At 38.5% G+C, this 24,276-nt stretch overlaps 1 long non-coding RNA gene across 1 annotated transcript; it reads left to right on the top strand.

Moving 5' to 3' along the window:
* Positions 1-901: 901 nt before the first annotated feature.
* On the top strand, positions 902-7,357 carry LOC118481896. Its single transcript, XR_004866276.1, has 3 exons — positions 902-1,062; positions 6,298-6,366; positions 7,126-7,357. It is a non-coding gene; the product is annotated as an uncharacterized LOC118481896 (long non-coding RNA).
* Positions 7,358-24,276: the final 16,919 nt, after the last annotated feature.

Below are 24,276 nucleotides of genomic sequence, written 5' to 3'. Positions count from 1 at the left end.
GGAATGGCCCCGTATAAAATGCTCTACGGTAGAAAGTGTCGAACCCTGGTGTGTTGGGGTGAAGTGGGTCCGCGAGAATTAGCCCATAAAGATGTAGTCAGGATTACTAATGAAAATATTGAAGTGATCCGGGCTCATTTAAAAGCTGCTCAAGATCGACAAAAGTCCTACGCAGATAAAAGACTAAGACCAATCGAGTTTCAGGTTGGTGATATGATTATGCTTAAAGTATCTTCGTGGAAAGGGGTTATCTGATTTTGAAAACGGGGAAAATTGAGTCCAAGATTTATTGGACCATTCAAAATCGTGGAACGGGTAGGTAAGGTTGCATACCGACTCGAATTGCCGTAAGAATTGAGTAGTATACACAACACTTTCCATGTTTCACACTTACGAAAGTGCTTAGCTAATGAAACAGCTTATGTAAGCTATGACGACATTGAAGTTGATGATAAATTGAATTATGTCGTAAAGCCTATCGAAATTCTTGATCGCAAGGTCAAAAGCTTAAGGCATAAAGAAATTAATCAAGTTAAAGTCAAATGGGAACACCGGAAGGGATCAGACACCACTTGGGAGTCCGAAGAAGAAATGAAACGCTTATACCCTCCCTTATTCGGTACGTATTCCGATTTCGAGGACGAAATCCTTTTAAGGAGGGTAGATCTGTAACACCCCTAAATTTATTAAACTATATATATTGTTATACATGCATAAGTTGGAATATTAATCATAAAATAATGAGAATCGAAACTAGGAATAATTAACCTAGTTAAATTCTTAATTTAAAAGATGGGGAAATCAAAGAATTATAACCATTGTATTAACTTGGAAATTTGAGGGACTAATTGTGTAAATTTTGAAAGATATTTTGTTCAAAATCTGGATAAAAATCAAAGACACACACTTTGTGTGTGTCTAGAACGATCAGAAACCCAGGGACGAACTCTCATTCTTTCAAAACCCTAACTCCTCTAAATTCACTCAAAATTCAAGAAATAAAACCCAATTGAAGGTGAATCAAGGCTGAATTTGTGATCCTCATACTTAGTAGGTCACAAGGTATGTTAAATTTTTAGATATAATGAAGATTTCTAGAGATCAAAGGAACTTTAGGGTTTTGTTTATTATTTTCGTATATCGAAAGAGAGAACAAACAAGAGAATAAATAGAAAACCTATCAAACTAAACATGGTAACAAAATAATGATAGGCTAATAATCAGGAGGAAAATATTCTGGGAATATCTTATGGTCCAATACTCCCCCTCAAGATGGAGCATATAGATCCTTAATGCCCATCTTGTTAAGAAGTGAATTGAGTTGTTGAGTACCGAGCCCCTTAGTGAGTAAATCTGCGATCTGTAGTTTACTATCAATTTGCATAGGAACAATTTCCTGCGAATCCACACGTTCACGAACAAAGTAACAGTCCATTTCAACATGCTTTGTACGCTCATGAAAAACAGGATTGTTTGCAATGTGACGAGCAGCTTGGTTGTCACAAAACAAAGGTGTAGCAGCCGTAATATTGACTTGGAAATCTTTGAGAAGCCATCTCACCCAAAGGATTTCACTAACCGTGGAAGCCATGGCTCTGTATTCCGCTTCAGCTGAGGAGCGGGAGACAACCGATTGTTTCTTTGTTTTCCAAGAAATAGCACCACCACCTAAGAGAAGCAAATACCCGGTTCTTGAACGTCTTGTGTACGGGCACCCAAGCCAATCAGAGTCACAATAAGCGGTCAAAGTTAAAGGTCCTTCACGAGGGAGAAGGATGCCTTGACCCGGTGTGCCTTTCAAATACTGAAGAACTCGATTGGCAGCTTCCATGTGATTGCGTCTTGGGTCCGCAACAAACTGGCTTAGAACATTAACTGAATATGTGATATCGGGTCTAGTGGCTTGTAAGTACAACAGCCTCCCTACTAGGCGCCGATATTGAGTGGCATCTATACGAGCCTCCTCTTCACCTTTGTCGAGCTTAGTGCCTTGATCAAAAGGAAAAGTGCTAGGTCGACATCCCAACATTCCACTATCCTTTAGAATGTCTAACGTGTACTTTCGTTGACTCAAGATCAAGCCATCCGAGGTTTTTGCAACCTCAATTCCAAGGAAATACTTCAAGGGGCCAAGATCCTTGATGCTAAATTCTTCGTCCAGTTGCGTCTTTGTTCTTTGAATATGTTCAAAATTATTTCCAACGATAATTACATCGTCTACATAAATGAGAATGGCACTAAAAATACCTCCATCTTGGAATGTAAACAACGAACGATCAGCCTTAGATTGGCAAAAATTTAACTTGAGAAGGAACTTTGTGAACTTATGGTACCAATTTCTGGAGGCCTGTTTAAGGCCATAAAGAGATTTGCGGAGACGGCACACACGTGTTTCATTTTCCTTCGAAAAACCTTTTGGAATCTTCATATAAACTTCCTCGTCAAGATCTCCATGTAGAAAAGCATTATTCACGTCCAATTGATGAATAATCCAATCCTTCTTTGTTGCAACTGCAAGCAATGTTCAAACAGTCACAAGTTTGGCCACCGGAGCAAACGTCTCATGATAGTCTACCCCTTCCATTTGTGTGAAACCCTTGGCTACGAGCCTAGCCTTGAATCTCTCAATCTCCCCATTGGATTTATATTTTGTTTTATAGATCCATTTTGAATCAATAGCTCGTTTCCCTTGTGGCAGCTCTTCTAAGGTCCAAGTCCCATTCCTTTCAAGGGCCTTGATCTCTTCCTGCACAGCCTTCTTCCACCGTTCATCCTGTGCAGCTTGCTCAAAACAACTTGGCTCATCATTAGAATCAATAGCCGACAAGAAGGCTTTATGAGAACTTGAGAATTTATTATATGAAACAAAATGTGAAATAGGGTGTACCGTAGAGGCTGCTTGATCGGATGCGGATTGTGAATGGTCGACCGAAGGGGGAAGCTTCACTATGTAATCATTGAAGCGTGTAGGTTGAGATCGGTTTCTCTTGGCTCGAGGCTCAGTTCCATCAGACGGATCGGAAGCATCGGGGATGTTTGATTCAGTCACATTATCAAAATTGGGAATTGGTTCAGTGTCAGTGGGTTGGGCCGAATCTGTGGCAACAGTGGGCTCGAAGTTTTCTTGCGGGCTTGTTGGGCCTTCCATCTCAAAATTATCTTCTTGAGCTTCATTGACTATTTGGGCTTTAGTGGGCATGTCATAGCTTAACCCACTTAAGATTTTTATGGGCTCGTCATCAACAGTGGCCTCATTTTGCTTCACAGCCTTGAAAGGAAAGTAGTTTTCACAGAAAAATACGTCTCTACTAATGACGATCTTTTTGCTCTCAAGATCATAGATTTTGTACCCCTTTGTCCCTCCAGGATACCCTAGAAATACCCCAGGTCTCCCCCTCACTTCAAACTTATCTCCCTTGGTGTTATTGTTTATGTGATAGGCTAAACAACCAAAAACCCTTAAATTCTTGTACTTGGGCTTTTGGTTCCAAACCAATTCATAAGGGGTCTTGTTTTTGATAACCTTGGAAGGGAGACGGTTTATTAAGTACGCAGCGGTTAGTATACATTCTCCCCAAAACCTTTTTGGAACATTGGCTTCAAATCTTAGGGCTCGTGCCGTCTCGAGGAGATGTCTATGCTTCCTTTCCACAACCCCATTTTGCTGAGGGGTGTGTGGACAAGTGGTTTCTAAAATAATTCCATTTTTGTTATAAAAATCAATCATGAAATTAGATGTGAATTCCCCACCATTGTCACACCTAATCCTTTTTATGCTTTTCTCAAATTGAACTTGAATCATTTTATGAAAATTTACCAAACATTCGCTGGCATCACTTTTGTGCTTTATGAGGAAAACCCACACGGATCTACTGAAATCATCAACTATGGTAAGGAAAAATTTTGCCCGTGTGTATGATGGTATCTGATAACCTCCCCAAATGTCACAATGAATAAGCTCAAAACAATGAGTAGTTTTAATGGAACTAGAAGGAAATGATGTTCGGGCGTGTTTTGCCTTAGCACAAGAATCACAAAAATCACTACTAAGTTTAATGGAATTACTTTTCAAAAAATCGACATTAGAGAGTTTCCCTTCTGAAGCATGACCCAGTCTTTTATGCCAAGTATCTGCCGTTACCATCATCGCTCTTCTATTTTCTTTGGTCATCTTCAAGTGATACAATCCCCCTCGGCATTCACCCGCTCCAATCAAGCTCCTCGTTTGTAACCCCTGCATGACAAAAAAGTCAGGAAAAAAGGTTATAGCGCATTTAAGATCCTTGCACAAGCGGCTAACCGAAAGAAGATTATATTTAAAATTTGGTATGTAAAGGGCTCCTCTTAGTTTCACTCCCCCTGGAAGTGACAGATCGCCCCTTCCCTCAACCGGAATGGCGCTGCCATTTGGTATGGTAACCAGCGTCTCATTAGGAGTCCTTTTCTTATTCAAGAGAAGAGCGAGCAGATGGGTTATGTATTCGGTGCAACCCGAGTCCACGATAAAGGTATCGCTCCCATTACCTGCCATGTTTGCTTCCGGCTTTGTCTCGTCAGTATCGTTGGTTCCAGAACCTGAAAAAAACTTCAGAAACGTTTGATATTGCTCATCGCTCATCCCGGGTATGGGGCTGCATTTTGTTTCAACGCAAGCAGCCTTCGGTTTAGCCTTTTCTTCTTTCTTTCCGGGCCACCAGTCCGGATATCCAATCAGCTTAAAACACCCTTCACGTTTGTGTCCATTCCTTTCACAAAAGGTGCAATAATCGTTCTCCTTGCTCTCTTTTCTCTGCCTGTTGTTTTGCTTGTCTTTCGGTTGGCCAGAAGTCCCTTCACGCCTCTAAAAGGCCTTGAAGGCAGCTGATTCAGGGGCTGCTCGGTTCTCATTACTTATGGCCCTTTGCCTCTCATCTTCGGCTACCATGTGGTAGGCAACCCCCAAGGTGGGTGTTGGTTTAGTAGCCAAGATTTGAGTCTTTATAACAGCAAATTCACTATCGAGCCCCATAAGAAATTCATACAACCTCTCCTTTTCAATATGTTCAACAATTTTCTTACCGACTTCGCATGTGCACGTGTTGCAGGTGCAACGGGGAAAAAACTGACCCGCTTCATCCCACAAAGATCGGAGTTTCGTGTAGTACGTAGAAACCGTGGCCCCGTCTTGCCTGGTTGCTGCTATCTTTTGTTTCAATTCATAGCCTCTCGGTGCACTTTCTTTTCCGAATCTCTCCTGCAGATCTGACCAAATCTCGGCTGAAGTGCTAGCATATTTCACACTATCACGTATGTTCTTCTCCATGGCCGCAGAAAGCCATCCTTTTATCATAGCATCGCATCGCATCCATGGCTTGTATTCGGGCGCTGTGGTTTCTGGTTTCTTGAGGGTTCCATCAACAAAATCTATTTTGCTTTTGGCGAACAGAAAATTGGTCATCTCCTGTGACCAATCGGTGTAATTGTTGTCCGTGAGGACATCGTTTACGTGGAGCTGTTTTGGGAAATCGAAGGGATGGAGATAATAAGGTGAGTTGTGATCGGTTGCGGTACCAGCATTGCCTTCGGTACCCTTTTGTTTGTCTTCTCCAGCCATTGTAGGTTAGCCGTATCGAGGGTTTTACAACCGCTCTGATACCATGAAGATTTCTAGAGATCAAAGGAACTTTAGGGTTTTGTTTATTATTTTCGTATATTGAAAGAGAGAACAAACAAGAGAATAAATAGAAAACCTATCAAACTAAACATGGTAACAAAATAATGATAGGCTAATAATCAGGAGGAAAATATTCTGGGAATATCTTATGGTCCAATATATAATGATGTTGGGATGATTTTGAATTCTCATAACAGAAATTAGTGGTAAATTAATGGATGTTATGGGTAAATTTTGATGAATACAAGTCTAGGAAGAAGTATTAGACTATGAATTAATTTATTCGTCTCATAATTCAAGAGTTTCATTACTTGTCATATAAGGGTATATGGGTTTTTGTGAAGAATTCATGTAGTCTTGTGATATTGGTTGTTGATTGATGGTTATGATGCAAATTATAGTGTGATTATAGTGTTCTTGATATATGAATCGAATAACTATGCCTAAACAAGGTTAAAGTTATTAATCATGAACATGACAATGTTAGAATACTAAGTATGCACACTAGATGTTCGATAAAATGCTTGAATGAATTGAAATATTTGAAAAGTATGAAATAATCGTTTAATTGATTAAACAAGAGTATGAGATATCGAATATTGAACCATGAGTTCTAAACAATATATTCGAATCAAATTTTATAGGTGATTTGGGTGGATCATCAAGTGGACAAGGCGGGTCGGATAACCGCTTAAAAGGAAAGCTTTGAAAAGGTACGCAGCTATTCGCTTCGTAATATCTTGTTTTAGTACTTTTATGCTTAGTTGTGGAATGATAATTAAATCGTTATAAAGTTGGATCATAGTAAAAACGAAGGATTTCGTTTGTAGTATCCAAACACGAAAAAGTAGAAATGTCGAGAAAATAGAAATGAAGAAAGTGGTGGATTCCACTTAAAAGTTCGCCGGGTTAAATTGACTCGGATACTATATGTTTGATTCAAAAAGGGCGATGGATTCGCTAGTGAAATCAAAAGGGTCAAAATCACCAAAGTATTAAACTTTGGTAAGTTAAAGTGATAAATGTTCCTAATTAAGTTAAAACGGAAAAAATTAGGATATATGTACCTTATTATCGGCACTTGAGTTTTAGTTTAATGTGTCGTATTGTAAACGGATGATAAGATGTGGTTCTTATGGAAGTTTTGAGCTTATTAATACATTTTATACCTCATTAATGTAAACGGGTCGAATAATTTGGAACACTCCTACTCTACGGTGAACACTTCTAATGTACAGTGAAACTCCTACTATTCAGGGAAAACCCCTACTGTTCAGTGAACACTACTACTGTACAGTGAAAACTCCTATTATTCAGTGAAACCCCTACTGTACAGTGAACACTCCTATTGTACAGTGAACACTACATAGAGCTGGAAAAATGTTGTTCGTTTATGTGTTTTGACTTTTGTACTTGTTAATACACATTATAAACATCAATGACTAATGTTTTGAAAAATTTCTGAATTATAGGTGATGGTAGCGAATCGCGAATGATGATCAAGTACCCGAAAGGATCGAACACACAAATGTCAAAGCTTCCGCAATTATAATAGTCCTTTTGAAACGAAACTTATGTGTAATAAGTAGAAGTAGTTTTGTTGAAAATATTTAAAATCCATGTAAATTATCGTTTTGTGGATATTTGGTAAAAGATACTTATAAAGTGATATATGTTTCAAGTAAATTACCCAATGTTTTTAAAGGTCTTACATGATTCCACATGTTCCACGACTTGTTCAACCTCTTCCAAGTCTGGTTCGCCCTGTTCCACATCTGGTTCAGCCTGTGGAGTAGGTTCTGTTGTTGTCGGTTCTATGTGTTCCCCTATTGTCTCATGGTTATAAAATGTAAAACCTCCAGGTCCTTAGTATTTCTTACCTCAGGAATCACGTTGGATGGACTTTCTTCAGTGGTGCTGTGCTCCGCAAATTGTGTGGCTGTGTTTGAAGGACCCGCAGTATTGTGATGATTTTCTATTGTTACTTCTTCAGATGAGGGAAGTTGAGTTAGCCAACTCAGGGTGTGTATACATTCATTCTCCCCCTGACCACTAAGTTGGGTGTCATAAAAGTATTTTGTTTCAAGAAAGTCAACGTTCATTGTGGTGAACATTTGATGAGTTTTTAGATTATAAACACCGGTAACCTATTTGGTCGATCCCATAGCCGACAAATACACATTTCTCAGCACATGGGACAAGCTTGTTCCGGTTTATTTTGGGTATGTGGACAAATGCCGTACACCCGAAGATTCGAGGTTCAAGTGTAAGAGGATGGGGAATACTGGCAGACTTAGACAGACAATCTAAGGGAGTTTTAAATTTAAGAGCTTTTGTGGGAAGCCGATTCAGGAGACACACTGAGGTTGCAACTGCCTCCAGCCAGAAAGATTTAGGAACCTGGGATTCGATTAAAAGGGCTCGACTCATTTCAAGAATAATACGATTTTTCCGCTCGGAAACACCGTTTTGTTCAGGGGTACGAGAACAATTTAGACATACGCTCAGAAAGTAGGATGCATTAGTACGATGCAATTTAACTCTTTGGAAATATGGCTAATTGAGAGCAGTTTGTGCGATAATGATGGAACATAAAGACAATTTGATAATTTCATAGTTGGTGAAATCTCAATTGTTCCTCCTCCTTTCACTTGCATCGTTTCGTTGTTTGTAGTATGGATTTAGGTTTTTTGAGGATTGGACATTGACCGTATGTCTAACAGTTCAAATGTCATGGTGTCAGTGGCACCAGAATCGAATATCCAAGAACTGTTTTTTCCATGGTTGATTTCCATTTTTTCCTTTTTTTAAGGAACCGAGGAACACCTAGCCGAGGAACCAACTCTATGAAAGGTTAATAGGATTCGAATCAGTCAAGCTGCACTATAACAATAGCCGCGACCAATATCAGACCTACTAAGCAATCGAGAAGAGGAACCGGCTAGCAACAGATCCAAAGGGCCGAACAGAACCGAATCCCAGAAGCGAATGGAAGGATCGAAAGATCGACTTAGGGCGAGAGGTCAAGCCGGGAGAGATAGCGACCTCGCACACTAAGCCTGTCTTCTCCTCTTCGTCGAGCCATCGGCGACCGGAGAAAGGAATGTTCGTGGGAATGAATGTTCGTGGGAAGAATCAAAAATTCGTGGGCGACGAAGACTAGATGTTCGTGTTGGGGTTTTGTTTGAAGGTTCGTGAAGAATGGTTCGGAGAAGGTTCAAGGTTCTTGAAAAGGTTCACCGAGAGGTTTGGTTTAAAATTTTTTTGAGCTATGATTTTTTTGAGCTTTGATTTGTTTGAGCTTTGTTTTTTGAGCTTCGATTTTTTTTTGAGAGGAAAGTATGCTTGGTTTTTTTAGCTATATGATTTTTTGAGATTTTTTTTTAAAAGGAACTGGATGTGACGAAGAATGAGGGTTCGTGGGAACTGGATGTGACGAAGAATGAATGAGGGTTCGTGGGAACTGGATGTGACGAAGATTGAGTCTTCGTGGAGTGAGAGGGTTCGTTAGGAACAATTGTTTGGAAAGAGTTCGTGGTGAGGGGTTTGGAAAGGGTTCGTGGTGAAAGGATTTGTGAGTTCGGGGTTTGAGGCGGCTGCTGAATCTTGAGCCTATGAAATGGGAAGGTTGTGTGGTTTGTGGTGTGTGGTGGATTGATGGTGGTTTGTGGTGCGGCTGGTGTCTCGTATAGTGGATCGATGGTGACTCCGACAGTGTTGTATGTCGGAATTTTCTGAAGCTATTGAACATGATAGTTTTTTTGAGAGTTTGATTTTGGTTTTGGTTTGAGATTGGATTTGTTGGGATAGATTGTAGATGATGAGCAAAGTGTTTTAAAGGATTAGAAACACTGCTCTGATACCATGTTGTCTAGTAAGAGAACAAACACAGTAATTGTGGGTTGAATTGTATTGAGATTGTCTTGTACTAAAAATTAGGGTTATACAAAGATGGTGTTTATATAGTCCACCATATTACACACTAGCCCCTATACTATTCGTTTCCTTCTTTCCGACATACCTATGTGTACATACGTTGATATATTTTTTGTTATTAGAATAAAGAACACATTTTACAATGTGTAACCATCTTTGTCCCAACAATCTTGTTTAGAAGGCATAAACATCCTAAGAATGGTCTACTACTTAGTCCAATCTTTGGATTGTCAAAAGAGTTGTATAGTGTATGAGCCTTTGATGAATTATAAAACTACTATCTATGCATCTTTATAAATTTCATGAGATGGAAAGTTCATCAACTTTTCAGCTATTTCTGATTCTGATAATTCTAAGTTCCATACCTAAGATGCAGGCAATATTCCTATCTTAAATTCGATATGGATGAATGCATGCAATGGGCGCCATTGATCGAGTAGTTTGGACAAATAAGTTATACAAATACGATGAAATTAACCCCCATATAGTGGCCAAAAGAAGAAGATGCAATGTTGAGTTCCCATTTCGTGGTATTTAGAAGGTCGTATAACTTAGAACCTTTGCAACACGCTAATTACTCTTTCGCAAAGTTAAGAGTAGAAAGATATGGATGAATCCAACAATATATAAATATTAAAAGGTGAACATGACTTTTTTAGTTTTTAGCTTCTAGCTTCGTGACTCATATGCGGACACAAACCATAAAACCACTAATCTTTTACAAATCATATAAGGTTCTCACTTATTTTTTTCCAAATTGAGTGCGTTGGGTACTCACAAAACAGGGTTGGATCCTGCCTCTCGATAGAAAGATAATGAAATGTGGTGATATTGTGTCATTTATTGAAAATAACTATAGTAAATTTCCTTAGTTAAGGGTATCTGTGATAGTTATGTGAATGTGAAACAACCCTGCTTTCACCAACGATTTTCTCATCAGAGGTTTAAGAAATGGTTCCTCTCTTGCACTCACTAAAGATGTGTATCAATTTAATGAGGGGCGAGTGAAAATGGTGAGTTGTAACAAAAAAAAAAAAAAAAAAATAGAAATAGTGCATTGTCATCATCTTATTGGACAAGGCATTAAAAAATGAAACAAGCTGGTACTCTCACGCTCATTGCCCGGCTCATGACAGGAAGAACCATGTGTTGCTCATGAAACCACGACACAGTTTCCCTGGGTGTGGTGCTGATGTGGTCGAGCGCATTTCATGCTCACATATCCATTAGACATGGTCTAAGCATGATATGCAAAGCAGTGTCCAAACATATATTTGTGTCTCCATCTTCTAGAGTTTTTTCTTGTTTCAAGAAGTGGGAAGGAAATGAGAGTAGATAGGAAATAGGAAGTAGGTTTAATAAACAATGTAAACCCAAGTAACATAATATTTACCATTATCCCCAAATTTACCAGGATTCAAAATTCCTAGTTAACTATAGACGTACCCGACATGAATAAAAGAAATTTGCCGTTGAAAAAAAAAACTATAGACGTACCAATGTACCCTCATTAACTTTGGGCCTTAATTATAGATAAGAAGTGGATTAGGTGAAATCCACCACACCATATGATGATATGATCCAAGCAAATGCACTGTACTTGCAATTTTGCAAATAATATTGGGCCCAATCGAAAATACTGCAAATCTTCATTGGTTTTGAGGAAAAGAAATCTTGCCCACCAAACAAATTTAATATTAGGATTTGTTTTCCATGATCTAGCTAATGACCATTATGATTAAAAAATTAGATTATAAACTTTAATTTATTATAATTCATATATCTATTTATATTAAGAACATAATGTGATAGTACATTTATGATTTTGTATAACTAAGTTACTTGATATTTTCTTTGAATAATCAACAACATATCTATAACCAGGTTTGTATGTTTGACATTGTCTTGAGATGATTTAAAATGATCAAATTTACTACTAATAGATCACATATAACTATTAAAGATATGGGTAATAATATTTAGAATATGTGACTACTAAATAGTTGTAACGAATAATACAACTTAATTTGATGTCTCAACCTTGGGAAATTAATGACATTTTGTATTTTGTGTTGTGTTGTGGATTGGATAAGAATAGTGTTATATCATCAATAAGTTCTCTGTGAAGTTGAGTTTTGTTTTTTTTTAAAGAATTTGTTTTCCATGTCTTTTTGTTGCATCACCTAAAACCTGAGTATGAAAGTTGTGCTTTTAATTTAGAATTCAAAAAAATCTGAGATATCTTGAATAAGAAAGAACTAATAACTGTAAATATATTGATAAGCATAAATATCATAAGCTTAACTAATAAATATACATCATAATATTGGAAATTAAGAAAAATAATGATTAAAAAAATCTCATGTGTAGGGTATCAATACTCTATCATATCAGGTTGACGGATTAAATCATTCAATTCAAACATGGTCCACATGTTTATTTGTGTTCAAAACATCAACACAAACCTGCAAAATCTTAAAATCGGGTAATCTGAACATGATTCGTTCAACTCATTTATCTAAATGTCATGTTTAACGGGCTGATAGATTGGTTGGGTAATAATCAAGTTGTAAATGAGTTAAATGGTAATAAAAGAGTTAGTGGGGTGACGTGTTTAATTAAACGGATTAAACACGTCAAACCGAAGATCACCTATTTATTAAACATGTTAAATATAACAAATAACAACTCAAAAGCTGATTATCTTTATACTATGTTTTGGATCTACGAAAATAGAGACAGTTTATGAAAAAGCTCCCAACCACTAAAGCAAGCTTTTGTTTGTAGCAAAGCTTTATTATATATTTAATTAATAATTAATAATATGCTAAATATCATTATTCACTAACACGTTTTCTCTGAAAATTAATCTAAGGAGAATAAGAGACTAAAAGGTGCTTAGCTTTATAGAAAAATTAATTAATCTAAGGAGAATAAGAGACTAAAAGGTGCTTAGCTTTATAGAATTATAGCTCCAAGTGAGTTATACAATCTTTAGCTTGGAATTTATATTATGTTTTGATGTACTTTCAACCTTTAATTGGTAGTATATATTTAAGTCGACAGTCATGTATAATTTTTATTATTTGGCCCATTTTCTATAAGAAGATTAAATCATAAGTAGTTTTGTCACTAATTATGATACAGTACAAATGTACAAGAACCAAAATACATAAAATAGAAACTTACATTTTCTAGATAAAATAAAATTAAATTTAAGCTATATACTGGTTGAGTTTTGAAGCAGCTATGAAAATTAGAAAAAGGATTGAGTTCACCTTTGTATATATGAGGTTTTGGACGTCATAAGAGTAAAGAGGTTGGAAAATCAGCTAAAAAGTTATTTTATAACTTTAAATAAATAATTACTTTGTATAAAACATATCATTAACAATTAATGGATTTACTTCGTCATGATTAAAATTATTTAATCTTGCTAATAGAGTTTGCTTTTTTTTAACACTGTTTTGCTAAAAAAACTTGCCAAGTTATAATACATTAAAATGAAGCTAAGGCGAATAAACTAAAAAGAGAGACATGCTAATCAACGGAGTTGCATGTGCTAGTGATCTATGTTGATCAACTTTGAGTTGAATTATCGTTTATATTGAACTGTTTGTTGTGTTGATCATGTCTGGTCATAACAATTGTCGTTAAAGAAAATATATGTTTCTTTAACTGTTAGCAAACAATTTTACTGTATATTAAAAACAACTATTAGCTAGGACAAAGATCCGTTAGGAACCACCCCTTATTGCGAGAACCGCGAGAACCAGTGTGAACACAAACAGTAATTCCTAAAAAAATCTAAAAAACACCCAAAATTTTTTTTTTTATTTTTTTACTATTTTTTTTTTGAAAAAATCGCTATATTTTGTTAATAAAAAAAATTAAAAAAAATTTCAAAAAAAAAAAAAAAAAACTCGAGTAACAGTTATCCATGCACATGTGCATATGTATCGTTTCTTTGTCAAATTCCGTAATTCATTACAAATAATAGTCAATTGCACTTTCATTTACACTACTACGTGTAATACATTATCTTTTACATTACCAATGTTAGAAATGCACATGTGCATCTATATGTATCAACAGGAAATAAGGTGTTTTGGTACACTACTTTCTCTTTCATTTATCATTCCATCCGTAATACACAAGCATGCACATGTGCATTTCTGTCATTTCTTTGACAAATTCCGTAATTCATCACATATATTAGACAATTGCACTTTCATTTACACTACCATATGTAATACACTACTTTTTACATTACCAATATTAGAAATGCACATGTGCATTATATGTATCAACATGAAATAAGGTGTTTTGGTACACCACTTTGAATACACTTTCCCTTTCATCTATCATACCATCCATAATACACTACCATTACCTCCTACCATCCATAATACAATACCATTACCTCCTACCATCCATAATACAATACCATTAACAATATTTTCACTTTATTACATGTATGTAAACACCATTTATACCATCCAATCAACATAGTACATAAAAAATTGACAACTATAACCAAACCATCAACCACTAGATATAACTAACCAAAAAACATGCATATGGGTCTACTTCTCCATTCAAAATCACAAACTTTTTGTACCAAAACACGTTATATCATGGTTATACCTAATTATGCACATGTGCATTTTGAATATTGGTAATGTAAAAAGTAGTGTATTACTAATGGTATTGTAAATTAAAGTGCAATTGTCTATTCCTGATAATGTATTACCGAATTTGTTGAAGTAATGATACATATGCACATGTGCATGGATAACTGTTACTCGAAAAAAAAAGTTTTTTTTTTTCTTTTTTTTTTTATGGAACGAAATATAGCGATTTTTTGTTAAAAAATATTAAAAAAAATAAAAAAAAAATTTTGAGTGCTTTTTTGATTTTTTTTAGATTTTATTTTGTGTTCACATTGGTTATCGCGGTTCTCGCAATAAGGGTGGTTCTCGCATGAACCTTACCCCTATTAGCTATTATTAAAGATAATATAGGTTTCTTTAACCAGGGCCGGCCCTGAGAATTCGTGTACCCTATTCGAGCTTCAGAAAACGTGCCCTTAGGCCTTAACGAAATTGAGTATTGGGCTCAATAAAGGTGTAAACCTAATGTCAATGGGCTAATAACTAATCTAAAGCATAAGAATAGTTTTGTAAGTGGGCCTATATTAGTTTTTTTCTAAAAATAGTGTGCCCTCCGAAAATCGGGCCATGGCCGGTGGTCCTCCCCGCCCACCCCTAGGGCCGGCCCTGTCTTTAACTGATAGCAAACAATTTAAGTGTATATTAAAAACAACTTTCAGCTATAAAATGAGTCGCTGATTTATTTTATACACTTCTATTTTATAAAACAAGAGTTTGATGTGACGAGCCACATGTTTAAGGATAGTATCTACTTGGTAATATGTTTAAACTCGTGTGGTTTCTTGGTCACCCTTGCATATCATTCGGGGTGCCTCGATAACCAAAAAGATGTGTGCTAGAAGGGCCACTACCCTAATGATTGCTCGTCGAGGATCCAATGAACTGTCACGTAGATTGTTGTATTTTGAAAGACATTCACGTATAATAGTGAACTCTATATCGGCTAATAGTGAACTCTATATCAGCTAACCGTACATGTCACATAGCCTAAACCAATCCAATCCCTACTTCAGGATATTGAGGTTTGCATTCTGTTATATATATGTCGTATGTATTGTATACATTTTCTTGTAATTAGTTATGTAAATTTTGTTCAGAAAGAGTGAAAGGTAAAAGAGTTTTATTTAACTTTATTATGAAGGAAAAATAGACGAATCTTCTTACATAAACAACATAAAAACACTTATTGTTTATTAAAAGATTATTAACAATTGTTTATTAAAAGATTATTAACTATTGTTTATTAAAAGATTATTATTAAATAAGAAAGTAGGTTACCTTACATGCTCATTTTTCATCAAACAACGGTTATGTTAGGTTAATTAATAACGATAAATTTTCCCTAATTAATTGCAACCTAATAAAGTTTCACTTAATGATATGAACAGATGCAATTGGTCCATCAAAGTTTCACTTCAAAGAAAATGAGATGATGATGCTATTGTGAGTGATATAAGATGGTCACTCCACATCTCTAAGTTGGAGAGATCTTAGCCTACAAGACATGTAACATGATACCACCCCACATACTGGGACTACTCAATCTCCCAAGCTGCAACACACCATTTTCATAATTAATAATGCCCCACATGCAATTGATACATGAAGGTACAAATCACCCATCACAAACCAAAAGCAAGTGCTTTTGGTACCAAGTGTCCATCAATAAACCATGACTTCCATATCACAATTCTACATTTCTAGTTATCATAGTCATTCTCTCTCATGGAATCACGAAAATATAAATATTATGTAACTAATAAACAAGTCAAATGTACCGCGCAAACTAAATGGATTAAAGGTCATCCAAGGTGTATGCAAATGCGTATTACCTCTTAACTTTTCTAGAAAAATAAATAAATTAGTGTTATGTAAATTCTTTTTTTAAAAAAATTATATGTAAATGATAAAGAATAGACGAAAAGTGATTGTGGTTTGATTGATTTGATTATACTCGACCTATTTTAACATACCCAAATGCTATTGGACAAATTTTTTCTCTAATCATCTAACGGGTTATCTTAAGTACAAAATCACCGTCGACCTTTCAATTTAAGATAGCTTGTAAGTCAATTCCTTTGATGTTTGAACTGATGTTGAGGGATGTTATGGACTTCTAGGAGGTTGCTCAAAATCGTATTTATGGCTCTCATAAGAAACTTGTGTATATCATATTTAAGATTATTGAAGTTTCCAAGATTTTTTTAAAGGTTACTCAACTATTAAGAAGTACCAAAAAAATAATGCTACAAACATTTTAATTACATGTTATTTATATTGATATAAAAGTCATAGATACTTTTGCTATTGAAGGATGTTAAATGCGCCGTGTTTACTGGATGACAAATCAACCCCAAACACGAAATGGATTTGAAAATCGTGTCACATGAACCTCAACACAAAACAAGTTTTCGTTTTAACCCAATCTTTTATTTTCTTTTCTTTTATTTATATACATTCTAATACTCTATATTACAAATTTACAACAACAATATACAAATGTTTAGGTAAAAAAGTACGCTTAAACTATGATACCTTATGCTTATTTTTTGTGTTTTTTAATTGACGTAAATACCCAATCATTTTTAGTTATAAAAACAAACGGGTTAAACATGATAAACTACGAACCCACCCACAGTACCAACAAAGTGTCAAAAATTGTCACCTTATTTAGAAGATGTAAAAAGATCAAATGTCATGGAAAGAAAATTTGTTCGGAAAACGTCAATAGTCACAACCAAAACAATCCACTATGATATTGTAATCAAAGTAATTATTTAAATTTTACTAAAAGAAAATGTCAAAATACACTCACTATAAGGAGAATTGTAATCAAAGTAATTATTTAAATTTTACAATAAGAAAATGTCAAAATGCATGTAAGTAGAAACAGTTTATTATTAGTATTAAATCTGCAGGCGGCCAACTAACATTACTACTAATGACTTGTTCAAGTAAACATTAAACAAACGTGAGTCGATCTTCTTTTGAGTACTTTTGTCTTACATTTGACGAGTCGTGTTTAGCAGACTAGTATAGACTTCCTTAACCTTTCAATATATATGGTCAAAGAAAGGGGTTTATGGTTGAAGAGGTATGGTTCCAATTCCCTGCCCACATGGCAGGGACCACACCACTTTTCGATCATACATGGCGCCTACATCAGCAAAAGCAATCCAGAAGCTTCTAGAAACTTCTGAAAGACGTCAAGGTGGCACCAAAGATGCTCCATCCGACAAAAAGGACAACACGTGTCACCAGTTGCAGAACGCCACATAGGCCTGCGACAAATCAGGGGGCAGAGCTGACAACGCCAGTACAAGGTTTCCAGCATGGACAAACGTAAGCGCGCCACGTGTACCACTACACCGACTATGGCAGATGAGACCAAGAGGATATTCCCCTTGGTCGGACAGCTGGCGCGCAACCACAGCTGGCACAGCTGCTCCCCCCTTCTTCACCCCCCGGCTATAAATAGGACCCTTCATCATTCACGTTGATCATCTTGGCTCTCTATACTCACACACTCAACACACACTGTTTATTCTCCCTCAGAACAGTACCTATTCTCACGCCGGAGCCTGGTTAAGAGGGAAACCCCCATATTCCCCTCTTAATGAGACTAATGGTGTTGCTGTTTTGCAGGATCCAGGTCATTTCTGCGAGTAAGATAAGAGATTGAACCCACAGGAGAAACAACCCGGCAGATTAACCTTGGTGTTAACCTGTGTTTCATCATTGACGTCATCCGCTTTTTTGCAAAACCAATCTCATCTCTTTTCTTTTTGAAAAACACTCGTAAAAAATGGCAGAACAAAACCCTTCACACCAAGTGGATGGAGAAGTTTCTTCCTTTGAACTCGTTTCGGACACAGCACACGTCCAAAGGGGCCAAAGGAACGAAATCATCCAAGAAGGGCAGACAAACAATGATTTTCCTAGTATTTTTGGAAGTGCATCCAGGGTTGTTAGCCAAACCACAACTGGACCCATTTTCCAAGCCCCCACTAGGATAATCACCCAAACGAAAAACGGAGCCACCTTCCAACCTCCACCTTGGGATAGTCCAACAAACACCCCCACCAGTGCAAACACCAAGCCATGGAGCTGGTCCCTCAGCTCCATCGGAACAAGCACAGTTGAATTTCTCTACACTTTTAGGACTACCCGAAGGAAAAACTCTGGCCTCCTGGTATGCCGAGCAGATGGCATCTATAAACCTCGTTTATACACAACTCAGCGCACAACAAGCTTTGCTCCAATCACAAGCTAACCAGTCGGCATTCGTTACTCCACCACAACGGTCCCTGAGTACACACACAACTCAGCAGATCAATGCGTGGAATTTACGCCCAGAAAAAGGACCTGTGCCAAACATCAGAAAACCAAGCGCGCACGACACGCGCGACACTTATGGCGAAACAGAAAGCAATTATGTCCAAAACCCGCAAAGAAAGCCGATTCAAAGCCGTCTAGGCCCGCGCAATATGAACACCGAATGGGAAGACGAAGAAGAAGACCCAACGTATAAAGGGGAAAGTACAGTATTCAGCAGGCTACATCCAGAACACGAGTCGTACAAACCAGCTAAGCGCGCAGGATACAACCCAAAAGCAGAGCATGATTACACCTTGAGCTATCGTCCAGACGACATGGCCGAGAATTCAAAATTCATCAGAGAGATCGCTACAGCCGCTATTGACAAAACGAAACTGCCACACAACGTGGGCAAATACAACGGCTTGACAGACTCAGACGATCATCTCCAAGTTTTTAATGGCGCAGGAGCAATAGGGGGATGGAATTTGCCAACTTGGGGCCACCTGTTCGCTCAAACATTCGTTGGCGCAGTGCGCGTGTGGTTCGACAGCCTACCAGCAGAAAGAATCAAATCATGGATTGACTTCCGAGAGAAGTTCCTTGCACACTTCTCCCAGCAGCGAAGACACACCAGGGATCCTGCTGATTGTTTAAACATATGGTGCAAAGACCACGAAAGCGTGGAAGACTTTATCACGAGATATAACAAAGAGTGTTTAGAAATTGGAGACGTGGGCGAGAAGATGATGCGCGCGCATTTCATGAGGGCAGTCAAATGCGACGATCTAATCAAGAGAGTAAAAGGAAGAGACGGAGGACCCAAAGACTGGGAAACCTTCATTGAAACAGCCAAAACCATTGCGCAAACAGACAAACAGTTGACCGGTGATGATCACCGTCAACGCGGATATAACCACAATGACCGGCACAACAAGAAAGGCAGAAACGAACCATGGAAAGCATCCGGTCACAGAGAAAGAAGCCTAGCAAAGGAAGATGCGCGTCACACAATCAATCAGATAGCCCACCGGAAAGAGGTAAAAAGAGAAAACAGGGAAAAACAGTGGACTCCACTAACAAAAACCCCTTCCGAGGTCTTAGCCACTAAGAATCACCAGTTCAAACCACCCCTACAAATGCGAAACAAGAGGGGTCAAGATCCCAATCTCTTCTGCGAAATTTCACAAAGACATAGGCCACCTAACCGACGATTGTTTCAGTCTAAAGCAAGAAATCGAAAGGGCCTTGAGAGATGGAAAGCTCACTCATTTGGTGAAAGGCGGAAAGCGCGACTACCGCCAAATTCAAAGAAGAGAAGAAGGGCCAGATAACAAAAAGCTCCGGAAGTTAGAAACGCACATGGTTCAAGGGGGTCCGCGAAGGCCAAGAAAGAATTACAACAAGCGCACACAAGACGACTCGTGGCGCGAGAAGCAAGTTGTTTTCCCAATCGTAAGAGGTAGCCCGAGAGAAAAACGACCCATCATCATTTCTGGGGTAATTGGTCACTATCAGGCTGATTACATTTTCATCGACCCAGGGAGCACTGCGGATATCATCGACCAAGAAGATAAAGCGCGCTTGGAACCAGTTGATTATCCACTAACTGGTTTCTGCAACGAAGCCGTTTTTCCGCTTGGCCAAATATCATTCCCGGTGCTACTCTCAGACGGAAGAAACTCAAGAACAGAGGAGGTCACGTTCATGGTGCTGCCAGCACATTCAAGACATGACATCCTCTTAGGAAGGGAATCCCAAGGAGACTTCAGTATGATATGCTCTGCGCCACACTCAGCTGTTGGATTCCCAACAGAAACAGGCATAGCATTAATATACGCAAGCAAAGAGGTCTTAGCAACGGATGAGGTCAGACCCGCAAAGGCAAGTAAACTAGCACCGCGCGCAGAAGCAGAAAAATGGGTACTTAACAGTGCGCACCCAGAACAGACAGTTACCTTAGGACCTGCGATGTCCGATTTAACGCGCGCGACGCTCAAAAAGTTGTTACACGAAAATATGGACGTGTTTTCCTGGACACCAGCTGATATGGTGGGTGTTCCACGGCACATAGCAGAACACCGGTTAAATGTCTCAGAAGAAGCGAAACCAGTGGTACATGCCAAGCGCCACTTGGGCGATATAAAACACGATGCCATGAAAGAGCAGGTAATGGAGCTGTTGAATGCGGGCATCATTAGAGAAGTCAGATACCAAACATGGGTGGCAAGCCCGGTGATGGTGAAAAAACCAAACGGTAGCTGGAGAATGTGCGTGGATTACAAGGATCTAAACAAGGCATGTCCACGTGACTGTTACGCCTTACCAGATATCGACGAAAAGATCGACTCTCTAGCAAAATTCAGATGAAAGTGCTTCCTTGACTGCTACAAGGGGTACCACCAGGTCCAGAGGGCCGTTCAAGATGAAGACAAAACCGCATTCCGCACACCGACAGGGCTATACTGTTACACCAAGATGCCTTTCGGCCTAAAGAATGCAGGAGTGACCTATCAGAGACTGATGAACGAAACGTTCAGCGAAGCCATCGGCAAGTACATCGAAGTGTATATGGACGATTTGGTGATCATGAGCAAGGAAGAAAGCATGATGCCTGTAAACATCCAAAAGACTTTCAACACGCTGCGCAGCGTAAACATCAAGCTAAATCCAGCAAAATGCTCTTTTGGCATGGAAGAAGGGTAATTCTTGGGTTTCATTGTCACAAAAGATGGCTTCAAAGTAAACCCAGAAAAAGTTCAAGCAATCGAAAGAATGCCTTCCCCATCAAACATCAAAGAGATGCAAAAATTAGCAGGACGGTTAGCAGCACTCAATCGTTTCCTAGCTAATCACGCAGCAAAGTCCTTTCCGTTCATCAAGACACTACGAAATTGCATGAAGAAAAGCCAGTTCCAATGGACCCCGAAAGCCGAAAGTGCTTTCCGCAAGATGAAGGATTGCCTCATCAAGCTACCAACCTTAACCGCACCAATCAAAGGAGAACCTCTGGTGTTATACTTATCTGCATCTGATAGAGCAGTTGGAGCAGTGTTACTCGTTGATCGACAAGGTGTCCAAACACCAGTCTACTATGTGTCACGAACCTTAACCGATCTAGAAACCCGGTACGCCATCATGGAGAAGCTAGTACTCGCATTAATCCATGCATCAAGACGGCTGCGCAGGTACTTTGCCAACCACGTTATCCATGTGTTAACAAATTACAATATTGGCAACATCCTCGCAAGACCAGAGATTTCAGGGAGACTAGCCAAATGGGCGATAGAACTCGGGGGACACAATGTGGTTTTCAGGCCAAGACTAGCAATCAAAGGCCAAGTGCTAGCAGACTTCATGACGGAAGTACCTGACGACAAGGATCGGGAATGTAAAGTAATGGAAAAAGCAGAGAGGCAGCAAGTAGAAGAACCATGGTTGCTATACACAGATGGCGCGTCTAACGAAGACGGCGCATGGCTTTGACTGGTGAGCCCTGACAAACATGAATTCACGTATGCCATACGCCTGGATTTCAAGAGCACGAACAATGAAGCAGAGTATGAAGCCTTTCTTGTCGGCTTAAGATTGGCAATCAAAATGGAAGTCAAACACATCGAAGCGCATGTAGATTCCATGTTAGTGGCCTGTAACACCCCAAAAATGTTAATTCACTTAGGATAAAATGTAGAAATAAAAGGGGAGTAGTATTTAAATTAAATAAGTATTTGAAATTGAGGGACTAAAGATGCAAATGCCCAAAAGTTGGGTTACTAAATCAATTTATGTCAAAAACCCACACACAGTACGTGTGTGGGGTTCTGGTCGATCAACAGAGAGGAGCAAGAAGGGAGTAAACCCTAGTTTATCAAAATCCACAAGAACCAAGTGAAATTTTATGAAAATCGAAAGCATGAACAACGAATTTTAAACTCCTACATCTGTTCTTCGAAGTGGCGTGAAGGAAGAAGGTTCAAATTCCAAGAAATCGGAAGGATCACAAGACCGAGGTAAATCCTCGACTTAGACGATTGGACGGCTTGGAACGTGCACACTTGATTCATGTCCGCCTCATGCTTCCGTTACAAGTTAATTTGATATGGTTTAAAGTTTTGGTTAAATGTACTTAAACTTATGTAGTAAGTCGATGTCCTTGTTGTAGGGTTGGAACTTTGTAAATGTAGTCTTGTCGTGTTGAATATAAACCTTGTCCCTCTTTGATTTTTGTCGAAAAATGTTAAATGTTGGTGTTTGTTTGAGTAAAACAGGTAATAGTGGTTTAGTATGAATGGGTCATGCCGAAATTTCCAAAAATTTTTCCATATATATTAAGCTAGTTAATGTTCTAAGGTTTGGGGCGTATCAAGTTGGTATCAGAGCCTAGGTTTGAGGGATTCGAGCTAGAGTAATAGCGCTTGAACTCAAACCAATGGCTCGCTCGAAAGTGTGCTCGTTCCAAGATCGCCAACGAGGTAAAAATTTAAGTTTCGGTAAACGCAAGTATGAATAGTAAGCTTATAATGTAGATAATGAAGATAAGTATTTTTTTTATGTAATGAGGGGAGGTGAAACGGGAAATTCCAGGAACCGTATAGCTGGAATCGGCCCGAAAATGCGCTTAAAAGTGCTTAAACAAAGCTGCAGCGAAATCATCAAACGGAAGGCCGTCGCCGACGCCCCCCCCCCTGTGCCGACGCCTTATGTTCCTGTCTACGGTAAAATGTGACCGACGCCACTTTCCTGGACCCGTCGCCGACGGGGGGCTAGACCGTCGCCGACGGCTAGCGGGAGTCTGGTCTGCCAAAACTTTTTCAATTATGTAATTTTTCATATTTCGAGTCCCCGAGTTGTTTGTAAGCCTACTTTATAGCTACGTGAGGCCCATGTAAGGCCTAAAAAGGTAGATGTGATCATGGGTAGTGGTTACGAGCGAATGAAATTATAAAAGCCAAAGGTAATATATTGAGTGATGCGGATGAGTGATGAAAACTTTAAAAGTAGGCAAAGATTTAAAAATGTAAGAGTATGAATGAAAGAAATATGAGTTAATGAACTATGATATACGGAAAGCTTATGAATTGTATTAAACGAAAACATGACATTGTGTAGATGGCTGATGCAAGAAACGTTAATGAGGATGATGACACGACTCGGCAAGAAGCGTTTAACAGTAGGGTCATGGAGGTGGCGGAAGGGGTTATGCAAGCCCATCTTCCGCGATTAGCTCAAGAGGTGGAAACCCGGGTTTTGGGAGTCGTAGATGCTATGATGACTAGTAAGATCGAGGAATTGAAAGAACTAATTGAGGGGTCTAGGAGTAAAGGCAAGGAACGACGATGCACGTATAAAGACTTCATGGCGTGCAATCTGGCAACGTATGATGGTAAAATTGATCCGATCGCATGCCAAAGATGGATTTCAAACATGGAGGCGGTGTTTATACGAAGCCGGTGTGATAGAGAAGATCAAGTGATGTTTGCTACGGGTCAACTCCTCCAGGCGAAAGATTGGTGGGATGCGCATAGCAAGGAAATAGGCGAAGAAAGGCTCCAAACGATGACCTGGCAAGAGTTTAAGGATCCCTTTATGAAATATCACTGCCCTCAGTCAGCCATTGATAAGATTCAAGAGGATTTCTTACGCCTCTGACAGAAAAACGAGACGATAAATGAGATATCGAACATTTTCTTGGATAAG

The sequence above is a fragment of the Helianthus annuus genome, chromosome 1, assembly GCF_002127325.2.
Source record: "Helianthus annuus cultivar XRQ/B chromosome 1, HanXRQr2.0-SUNRISE, whole genome shotgun sequence".
Classification (NCBI taxonomy): Eukaryota; Viridiplantae; Streptophyta; class Magnoliopsida; order Asterales; family Asteraceae; genus Helianthus; species Helianthus annuus.
This window is presented reverse-complemented; position numbering and strand designations above follow the sequence as displayed.